We start from the raw sequence: 10,284 nt of genomic DNA, 5'->3' as shown, positions 1-10,284 counted from the left end.
TCCTGTTTTTCATTAAGGACTTCTACCTGTTTGATTATGTTATCCTGTTTTTCTTTAAGGATTTGTAACTCTTTAGCAGTGTTCTCCCGCAATTCTTTAAGGGATTTTTGTGCTTCCTCTTTAATGTCTTCTACCTGTTTAGCAGTGTTCTCCTGTATTTCTTTAAGTGTGTTATTAAAGTCCTTCTTGAAGTCCTCTACCATCATTAGGAGATATGCTTTTAGATCCGTGTCTAGCTTTTCCGGTGTGTTGGGTTGCCCTGGACTGGGCGAAGTGGGAGTGCTGGGTTCTGATGATGGTGAGTGGTCTTGGTTTCTGTTAGTAAGATTATTACGTTTACCTTTCGCCATCTGGTAATCTCTGGGGTTAGTTGTTGTCGTTGTCACTGTTTAAAGATTGGAGCAGAAGCTGTGTTCCACTCACCAGCAGTCTCAAAATCCTGTGGCGGGGGTCGTGGGTAGCTGGCGGGTGTCAGCCGACCCTGCGCTCTAGCTATCCCGGTGTTGGTCCGGCGGGATGAGGCCTGTGGCCCTACTCAGGCCGGTTTCTGCTTCCCTAACTAATGCAGGCTCAGGTCCTGCGCGCAATTGGTTTGGAGCAGAAGCTGTGTTCCACTCACCAGAAGTCTTAAGATCCCGTGGCGGGTGTTGTGGGTAGCTGTCGAGTGTCAGCCGACCCTGCGCCCTAGCTACCCCGGTGCTTTTCTGACCGGAAGAGGCTTGTGGCCCTACGTAGGCCGGATTTCTGCCTCCCCAACCAGAGCAGTCTCAGGTCCCGCGTGATTGGACTGGAGCAGAAGCTGTGTTCCACTCACCAGTAGTCTCAAAATCCTGTGTCCAGATATTTTTCTAAGCCAAACAATCTTGGGGAGTTTAGCTGTGCCTCTTGCAAAAGGATTATCCCAGTTGGGTTTGTTGACCACTTCAACTCATGGAGGGGTTGGAAGACCCTCACTTGAGAACCCCGCTACACACCCCCACCCATTGCATGCAGCTCTGCTTTAATTGCACAAAGGGCTAGAAGCAGTGGATCTCAACCTTCCTAACGCTGTGACCCTTTGATATAGTTCCACATAGTGTAGTGACCCCCCAACCAACCATAAAATTTGGTTCCTACTTTATAACTGTAATTTTACTACTGTTGTGAATTGTAATATAAATATCTCATATTCAGGGTATCTGATATGTGACCCCCCCCTCAAAGGGGTCCCATGGGCTGAGACACACTGGGCTAGTGTATACAGGCTGAGAAAGACTAGGAGAAGCTGGGAGGAGATGGAGGCTCCATCTATGCCACTAGGGGAAGGTATCATCCCAGCTGAGCAGAGGCTTCCAGGTGCAGCCTTTTGTGGGAGGAGCACTCACATCCCATAGGTAATCCCTCACCTGTGCTCCTTAAGTTAGTTCAATAAGCTCATTGGTTTCCCAGAGTGAACTTTGGCAGAATCACACCCATTTGTCTGTTTCAGTTTGGGACCTTGTAAGGATGGGTAGATATTGCTTACCTCTCCTGAGAAGGAATTTGGGCAGAAATGGATTGCATAATGTTTTCCAATTGTAAAATGAGGAGGTTAGAACTAATACAACAAATCTTTTGAAATTCTAGGATCAAGTGCAAGAGCATAAGAATATTGAGTGAGGTGGATGGTAGACATGGGCAGTGGAACTGGGATAGCGGTCCTAAGACAGCCCAAGCCCCACCCGCTTCTCTCATACGGCTTCGTTGTAAATTCCTGATTACAGTGTTCCTAATAAAGCCCAAGTTTAAAAGAGAACAGAATGAGAGCGTAGGGACTCCGCAGGAAAACCTACAGCATCAACTAACCTGGACCACTGGGACTCCCAGAGACTGAACCACCAACTGGAGTGAGCGTGGACTAGACCTAGGCCCCCTGCCTGTGTTTGTCAGACCTGCAGCTTGCTTGGTCTTCATACTGTCCCCCAACAACTGGAGTAGGGGCTGTCTCCAAATTTGTTGCCTGTCTGTGGATCCAGTTCCCCTAACTGGGCTGTCTTGTCTGGCCTCAGTGAGAGAGTATGCGTCCAGTCCTGTAGTGACTGATGTGCGTGCGTGGGGGTAAGGGGTGGTGGGATATCCAGGGGGGCTCCCCTTTCTCAGAGAAGAAGGAGAGGGGGTGAGGGGTGGAGCTGCAGAGGGGACTGGGAGGAGAGGGGGCTGATATTGGGATGTAAAGTGAATAAATCAATTAGTTAAAAAATTAACAGAATGTCTTCACCTTGGAGCAGTAGAATGTCTTAACTCACAGCCAGCCATGAGACCAATCATGGGATCTTGAGTAATCTCAGTAAGGAGTTCTGTATGAAGTTAAAAACTAAAACCCTGCCCTGCATTTTGGTAGCTGTGTCTCCTGACCAACAGGATGCCCCTTTGTGGTTAAATGCCCTGAGGTGTCTGTCTGTTTCTCTCCTCTCTCTCTCTCTCTCTCTCTCTCTCTCTCTCTCTCTCTCTCTCTCCAGGGCATTTTTTCCCTATAGTTGCACTAAAATGAAGTGTCTGAAACGCAAAAGATCTCAGTTTCATTATATTATTATAAACATTGTGGTTTTGTGACCTGCTTTCCCTTGTGGTTGTTTTCTAGAGCAGCATAGGAAGAAATAGCTCAAAAGGAAGACTTGGTTAATCGTGATATGGAAGTGAAAATAATTTAAATTTCTAAAATTACTTTTGTCTTATATAGCTTACCTTTCTCTGTTAAATGTGCAGTTTGAATTGGAACTTCATGGAAGCAAGTGCATTTTATTCAAATCCATCATAGTCCTGTGTTGGAATATTACTTATCTCATGAATGCACTACCATCTTAATCATAAATATTTCTTTAAAACCCACAATGCTGAACCTAACTTTTGCTTCAACTGCCTATGTCTCTCAACAGTAATTTTTCCTTTTGAAGGACCAGAATGAAGAGATCCCTATTTAAACAAACAAACAAACAAACAAACAGACACCCAACTTAAAAAATTTCAATGTATAAGAAACAAATGAATCAGCAAATATTAAGAACCTGTCTTATGGAGGCCAATGTGGACTTGAACTGTGTGGAAAATGAAAGAACTTGAAATTAGAGTTTTGTATATTATTTTTCTGTTTAATGTAATGTTATGCTTTCTTCGCTGGTGATACGGTAAATGTCATTAGTTTCATAACAACACGGGAATATGATGGTTCAATTCGTGATAGCTATGATAGTTCTTGGGCCTTCTCTATATATTCAAACAGATGTATTAGCTTAGATCGATATTTAAGACCCAGGTCACCTGGCCTCTGAGCGATCCTTCCCATTTCGCTGGTAAGTCAGTCAATTTGTTTCAAACGGACTGTGTTTTGAGGTGACTACATCACTGACCAAAAGCCACAGAGGAAAAAGCTGTCAGGGAAACCACTAAAGGACTCTTTACAGCTAGCGAGTGGGGCGTGTCGCCGCGGAGCATGCGCAGGAGCAGAGGCGGAAGCGAGCCTCCCAGGGGCGGAAGTGACGTGCCGCCGGCTCTCCGCTTAGAGAAGGTGTAGCCGGTCTACGCTGAGAGGCAGCGGTGGTGGCCGCGGAGGTCCGGAGCGCGGCGTAGCGTGCGGGGCGGAGGCCCTGACGGGTAAGGTTTGCGGACGGGCCTCGTGCTTTCGAGGTAACCGGCGCTCGCGCTCCGTCTCGGCCCTGGAACCCGGGCCTGGCGAGTTTTGGGAACGGTCTCCGTGGTGACGAAGCTCTCTTTCCCAAGGACGAGCTTCCCCCGGGCCGCGATTGTGACGTGTTTTCGGCTTGGGGTGACCGTAGAGTGGGAAGCGTGGCGGGAGCGGGCGTGCTAGGCCGCGGCTGGCCCCGGCGTCTAACAAGCCGGGGACGGGTGGCGGGCGCGCTAGGCCGCGGCGAGCCGGGGAGGACTCGTTGGATTGTTTTGGTTTGAGTCTCCGCTGGAGGAAGAGGCGGGGACTCCCTGTGTCGCCCGGTTTGGCTGTTTACCTGGCTTGGCCTGATCTCCGGTTTCACCTGGGCTGAGAGATTAGTTGAGTCTTGCTGTTTGGAAAGCAGCCCTCCCCCCTGCTGCCCTGAGAAGGCTTTAAGAAATCTTGGGGAGGATCGCTACGCTCTGTGGTCGTCTGGACTTGATTTCACGACTCCGCCTCCCTCGCCCCACCCACTGCTGACTCTCCCCGGTGTTTTGGACCGGGCGGAAGGTGCAAGACGTGTTCAGGCTGGCGCTCATCGCCCGAAAACTGTACTGTTAGAACGTAGCTGGGGTGTTCGCTTGTATTTCCCTGTTGAGAAATATGAAGTACAATTTGTTCCTGAAAGTTTTGTTGGAAAACGTTGTGGTGTTTGACTATGATAGATTTTCGGCTTTATCGTTATGTTGGTATGTTAGACATTTTAATGCTAAGTATCTGCCAAGTATGCTGCTTTCTACCAACTGGTAAAAATTCATGATTAGGACACGAACAAATATAATTAAAATTTTAGTGTTCAATTCCAAAACATTCGAAAGTGATTATTTGAATAACATTCCTTAAAAGTGGGCTGATTAAGTGGGCATGTGATCTCAAAGTTACTCTCTAGGTGTGGAGAAGAGGCTGAGGCCAAGGACTCGCCTCCATTCTATTCTTCTCAGGGGTAAATTGGATTTCTGTATGTCCCTTTCGAATGTTAGGCTTATAGGCAAACACCCTGAACTTATCTTAGATTTCTGCAAGAATATATTTGACTATGCTAGGAATGACTGGTTAACCTCCTCCCCCTCGTCCTTGTTATTTGTTAAATTTCAAATACAGTTGTATTGTATTACTTGTTTTCAAGTTATTACATTAGCTGCATACCATTTGCTCTTAGAATCACAGTCATGTATGTGAAATGTAACCATTGAGTACCTTTTCTAGGACAAAAATAACATCTTGGCATTATAAATTGTAACTTTTAAAGGATGCTGGTTTTTAAAAAAATATTATATTCTGACTTAAGTTAGAAGAGGATGTCAGATCTCCTGGAACTAGAGTAATAAATGGTTGTGAACCACCATGTAGGTGCTGTGAACCCAACTTAGGTCCTCTGTAAGAGCAATAAGTGCTCTTAATTACTGAGTCAGCGCTCCAGTCCCTAGGATGCTAAGTTGGTTTTTTAAAAAAGATTTATTTATTTTATTTTAACACACACACACACACACACACACACACACACACTGTAGCTGTACAGATGGTTGTGAGCCTTCATCTGGTTGTTGGGTATTGAGTTTAGGACCTCTGCTCGCTCCGGCCCAAACATTTATTTATTATTATAAATAAGTACACTGTAGCTGTCAGATGCACCAGAAGAGAGCATCAGATCTCATTATGGGTGATTGGCTGCTGGGATTTGAACTCAGAACCTTCGGAAGAGCAGTCAATACTCTTACCTGCTGAACCATCTCGCCAGCCGGATGCTAAGTTTTTATATGCAGTTCTAACTATATATTTATATTTCCTTACCTGTAAATTTTATTTTTACTTATTTATTGGCTGGGTCTTACTGTGTTGTAGCCCTGGCTGTCCTGGAGCTCTGCATGGAAACCAGGCTGGCATCTGCCTACTTTCTGAGTGCTGATGTTAAGGTGTTTTCAACCAAGCCCTGCTTCATCCGTGAAGCTTGTTGGTGTATTTTCTTTGGAATGATTGTTAGTATGTAAACTTCGGGCTTTCTGCACTTGTAGCTCTAAAGTTTACATTGTTCTAAATAAGCCTTAATTGAAATTACAAAGTTCTATCTTCTAATACTTGTGGGCCAAGAACATAGTGTTTTACAAATGAACTTATCTTTTAAAAGATACAAAAAGTAAGTTAAATCGGATCTGATGTTTTATCAGCTGGAATTCTAGCCCTTGGGAGCTGAGACAGGGAGGAGTGTCTTGACCTTGAGGCCAGCCTCAATTAGAGTTGCACTGCAAGTCTTTCTCAAGAGAAAACCACAGCTGGGCAGAATATAGGAATACCCAACTATCAAGGCTGGTGGAGATGGAGATGGCTTCAGGAGTGCAGATTAACAAGTCTTTGTTTCTGCCTCCTCAAAGTTGGCTGGTAATATCTTTCTGAGGCTGTGGTATTCTACAAACTATGCAGAAGACTGAAGAGTAAATAAGGGAACTTGTTGAATCATCAGGCTATTTTTATTCTTCTTCACATGTTTCTGTCATTTAGGATTTAAGTTTGGAGACATTTTACACACACACACACACACTCATACACACACACACACTTTGTTTTTTGTTTTTTTGGAGGGAGGGTCTTGCTCTGTATGTAGCCTTGGCTGCTCTGGAACTTACTGTGTAGATCAGGCCACCTCAGACTCACAGGGATCTGCCTGCCTCTGTTTCCCAAGTGCTAGAAATAGGCCTCTATTTTTGTAATTGAAGGTTTTAAAAAACAATGGCTGTCAACCCTTAATTATGGTACTTTGCAAGGACACAACGTGTTCATGCAGTGTTTTCTATTGAAGTAAGTTAGACACAGGGGTTTTGTTACTAGCTTGGTTTTTTATTTTCTTTTATTGACTTTATTTTTGAAATTTCTGATTGCACACAAAGGAAACAGGAGCAATGAAATTAAGACTTTTGCTATTTTTTTCACTACCCCTTCCTTTCCTCCAAACACATTGTTTTTTCTTCTCCTGGAGTTTCTAAAGTGAATGGTAGAAATTAAGCCTTTTTACTTACGGTTTTTCGAGACAGGGTTTCTCTGAGTAGCCTTTGCTGTCCTGGAACTCACTTTGTAGACCAGGCTGGCCTTGAACTCAGAAATCCGCCTGCCTCTGCCTCCCGAGTGCTGGGATTAAAGGCGTGCACCACCATGCCCGACTGCCTTTTTAGTTATGTTTTGTAGCTAATTGATGGAGAGTTAAAAAATATAATGTAATTTATCACCCAGATTTTTTGAAACTTAATTGGTAGGATAGGTGAAATACTTAAAATTGAAAAAGTCATTTAGTTCCATATGGAGCCCCTGGAAGAAATACTACCACAAGAGGCTGCTCCTTTTGGGGCTAGTAAAAGCCCAAGTGTAAGTAAAGATGGCATGGAAAGAAATGCTTTTTTTTTTCCTTCTTAGTTTTGGACATTTACTTAGCTAATGCCAACTATCTCCTTATTCATCTTGATTTGGATATTAGTGAATTGTAGAAATAATAAAATTGGATTTTAGTGCAAAGATCAGTGGTTCTCAGTCTTCCTAATCTGAGACTCTTTATTACAGTTCCTCATGTTGTTGTGACCCTCCATCATAAAATTATTATTGTTGCTATTTCATAACTCTAATTTTGCCACTATTATAAATTGTAATGTCTGTGGTTTTGAATGATCTTAGGCAACCCCTGTGAAAGGTTCATTTGACCTGGAAAGGAGCTGAGACTCCTAGGTTGAGAAATGCTGCCAGAGAGTAGAAATGCTGCCTGACACACATAAAGAGGTTCTGCTGGGATTAGAACCTCGAGGCTATAATAGGAAAGGCTCACTATAGCATTTCAGACATTGGTTCCTAGACATATGTCAGGCCCTTCAATTAGTAACTGGGAAGTTTAAATTTACAATTCTCTTCCCAACTTACGGCACTGGTTTCTGTAGAATGCCGTAGAGACTAGGAAGCAGAGTCTGGCACGGTGAAGTTGCCTGACCGTATTTCCTCTTTCCAGCTGAGTAGGACTTGTTCTTTGCTCTGAATGTCAGTCCCAGGCGTTACCACATGGTGATGAGGTGACTTTGCACATGGCTTCTCTTCTAGGTTATGCACCGTGGCATTCTCAGTGAAGGCCAGTGTTTTTAGTAGCTTTCCCATCATTTCAGTGTATTATCTTTGAGAAGAGTGAAGCAGAGTTACTATGTGGGAGTCAGAGTTTTTTTTTTCTAACTTAAAACTGATGATTCAAGTTGTGATTCTTCCTTTAACTTTTTAAAATTAAAAGCTATATTTTCATAAAAGTAAAAAAAAAAAGCAAAAAAAAACCAAACAAACCAAAATTGTGTGTATGTGTGTGTGTGTGTGTGTGTGTGTGTGTGTGTGTGAGCATGTAAGCCAGAGGTTGATGTTAAGCATTCCTCTCTGTGGCTCTCTACCACATTTACTTATTTTGAAGATAGTCTCTTATTGAACCTGGAGTTTGCTGATTTAGCTAGACTAGCTGGCTAGTGAATCCCTAGGATCTGCTTGTTTTTGTTCCCAAAGATTTGGCACTTATAGGTAAGTGCCTGGGGATATGAACTCAGGTCTTGATGGTTGCAAAAGCAGGTACTTTACCCAGCAAGCCACCTGTCTTCGACTGTCTCCTTGTTTGTTTGTTTGTTTGTTTGTTGGTTTTTTTGCTGGAGGGTGAGGGTGGAGGCCTCATAGCCTAGGCTTAGCCTTCAAATCTCTGTGTAGCTTAGCTTGAGTATTGACTCCAGATTCTTTTGTTTCTAGTACTAGGATTATAATTGTGGGCTACAACGCCTGGCTTGACACAGATTCTTACTTTTGTGACATGCACATCATGCATATATAAAGCATATATATATTTTTTTGTTGTTAAATCTTGAATTGGATGGTATTTTAAAGTGTGAGCCTCCCCTCTAGCTTCTGGATTGACTTCTTTTACAAAACTTGTCTGTTCTTTCAAGTGGCATCCATCTATCTATCCCACTGCAGTTTTCATCTCCCTGGATAAGTTTCCAAGGAGAACTCATCCAGTCAGTGGTTCTGCAGCAAGCATGTTTTCTCCTGGTTGGTTGGTTTCTCCCTCATTTTCTTTTGAGGTAGGGTCTCTGTGTAGCCTAGACTGGCCTTGAACTATCTTCCTGCTTCAGCCTGCTTAAATGTAGGATTACAGTTTGTTATCACCTGCCTAGCTGAGTTATGGCTTTTATTTCTTAGTCTTTAGATTTTCTTAGTCTCACTATGAAGTCATGGCTAGTCTTGAGGCAATCTTGCTTCAGCTTCCAGAGTACTGGTATAGGCCTGCAGCATTATGCCTAGTTAATAAACTTTTTAATAATTGTTCAAATGAGCAGCATCTGCCGCTGTGATTTCTACGTAGAAACTTGATTGAGTTGTGAAGTAAATTAGATTAGTTAGCAAATTTTTTGTCCTGGTTTCCTTCATTGTTGCAGGGATCTTCTGTAATGACTTAGAAGCAAGTGCTATAGGCAGTTACTTTTGTGTGTGCTGTATGATTAATGATTGTATTGAGTCTGTGATATGCTCTGTAGTTGCTTCTTTGAGTAAATTCCATCATTGTTTTTCCTTTTTTATCAAAAGTGAATCAGATTAGAAAACTATTTGAAGCTATCCCAAGCTGGCACAGGCTTCTATTTCCAGCAGAAAAGAGGCTGAGGCAGGATTGCTGAGACTCACGGACAAGCTGAGACTCAGCTACAAAGCAGGGCCCAGTCTTTAAACAACTAAATTAAGCAGACAAACAAAACAGAACCATTTGAGTCCTGTGCTTTTTGTGGTCTATCTCTGTCTTTCATCTTGTGTTTGTATACTAAATAGGTGAGCATTTACTGGATCGATGGTGTATTTTCCAACATTATATATCTCATTAGTGCTATAACATTTGTATTGTTTATGTGGATATGGGATGCAGGTTCCACTGGCCACTTGTGGAGGTCAGAAGACAACTGCAGGAGGTGCTTTTCTCCTTGCAATTCCCACATGGATTCTAGGGATTGAACTTGGGTTGCCAGTTTGCAGGGCAAATACCTTTACATCTGGTTCTTCTTGTTTTTAATACCCACTATTTATTTATTACTTTTATATTTTGAGATTATGAGACTATTACACCATTTATCCTTTCTGTTTTTTTTCTCCAAACCCTGCTCTATACCATCCTTCTTGTTCTCTTTCAAATCTGTAACCTCTTTATCCATTAATTGTTGATACATGCATATATGCATATTATATATATCCCTAAATATAACCTTCTCAGTCTATGAGATGTCACTTGTGTGTATGCATTCAGTTAATGTCTACTTATTTTTAATAAACAAGTATATAGGTAAAGTAAATGAATACTTGTAGGTAAGGTAGTTTTTTGTTTTTTGTTTTTTTAAAGATAATTTTAAACCTATAAGGAAAGGATAACATCAATATAGGCAGAGGAACAAGTATGATGAACTGTTTTAAGAGACCAAGTGAGAAAATTTACATGCTTAAATCCCAGGAAGGCTGGCAGAGCCTGGGTTCAGAGTTAAATAACTGGCTTTCTATTCAGCTGCATACAAGATTAAGGGGATTTTTAGAGACTGGGTTAGGAGAGTTGTGTTTATATGTGCATG

At 42.6% G+C, this 10,284-nt stretch overlaps 1 protein-coding gene across 2 annotated transcripts in view; it reads left to right on the top strand.

The window, feature by feature from the left end:
- Positions 1-3,473: 3,473 nt before the first annotated feature.
- Positions 3,474-10,284, top strand: part of Tax1bp1 (Tax1 binding protein 1) — a 59,403-nt gene continuing 52,592 nt past the window's right edge. Inside the window, exon 1 of one of the 2 annotated variants that reach the window (XM_021164764.3) lies at positions 3,474-3,609. The gene's annotated coding sequence lies outside the window, so the exon portion shown is untranslated. Of the gene's footprint in view, positions 3,610-3,903; positions 4,372-10,284 lie in introns of those variants that run through there. The other variant, XM_021164765.3, reaches the window with a different exon arrangement.

Source organism: Mus caroli, unplaced genomic scaffold, assembly GCF_978045245.1.
Source record: "Mus caroli unplaced genomic scaffold, Mus_caroli_1 scaffold_7, whole genome shotgun sequence".
NCBI classification, from domain to species: domain Eukaryota; kingdom Metazoa; phylum Chordata; class Mammalia; order Rodentia; family Muridae; genus Mus; species Mus caroli.
Note: the sequence above shows the minus strand (reverse complement) of the source record. Positions and strands in the feature narration are given on the sequence as shown.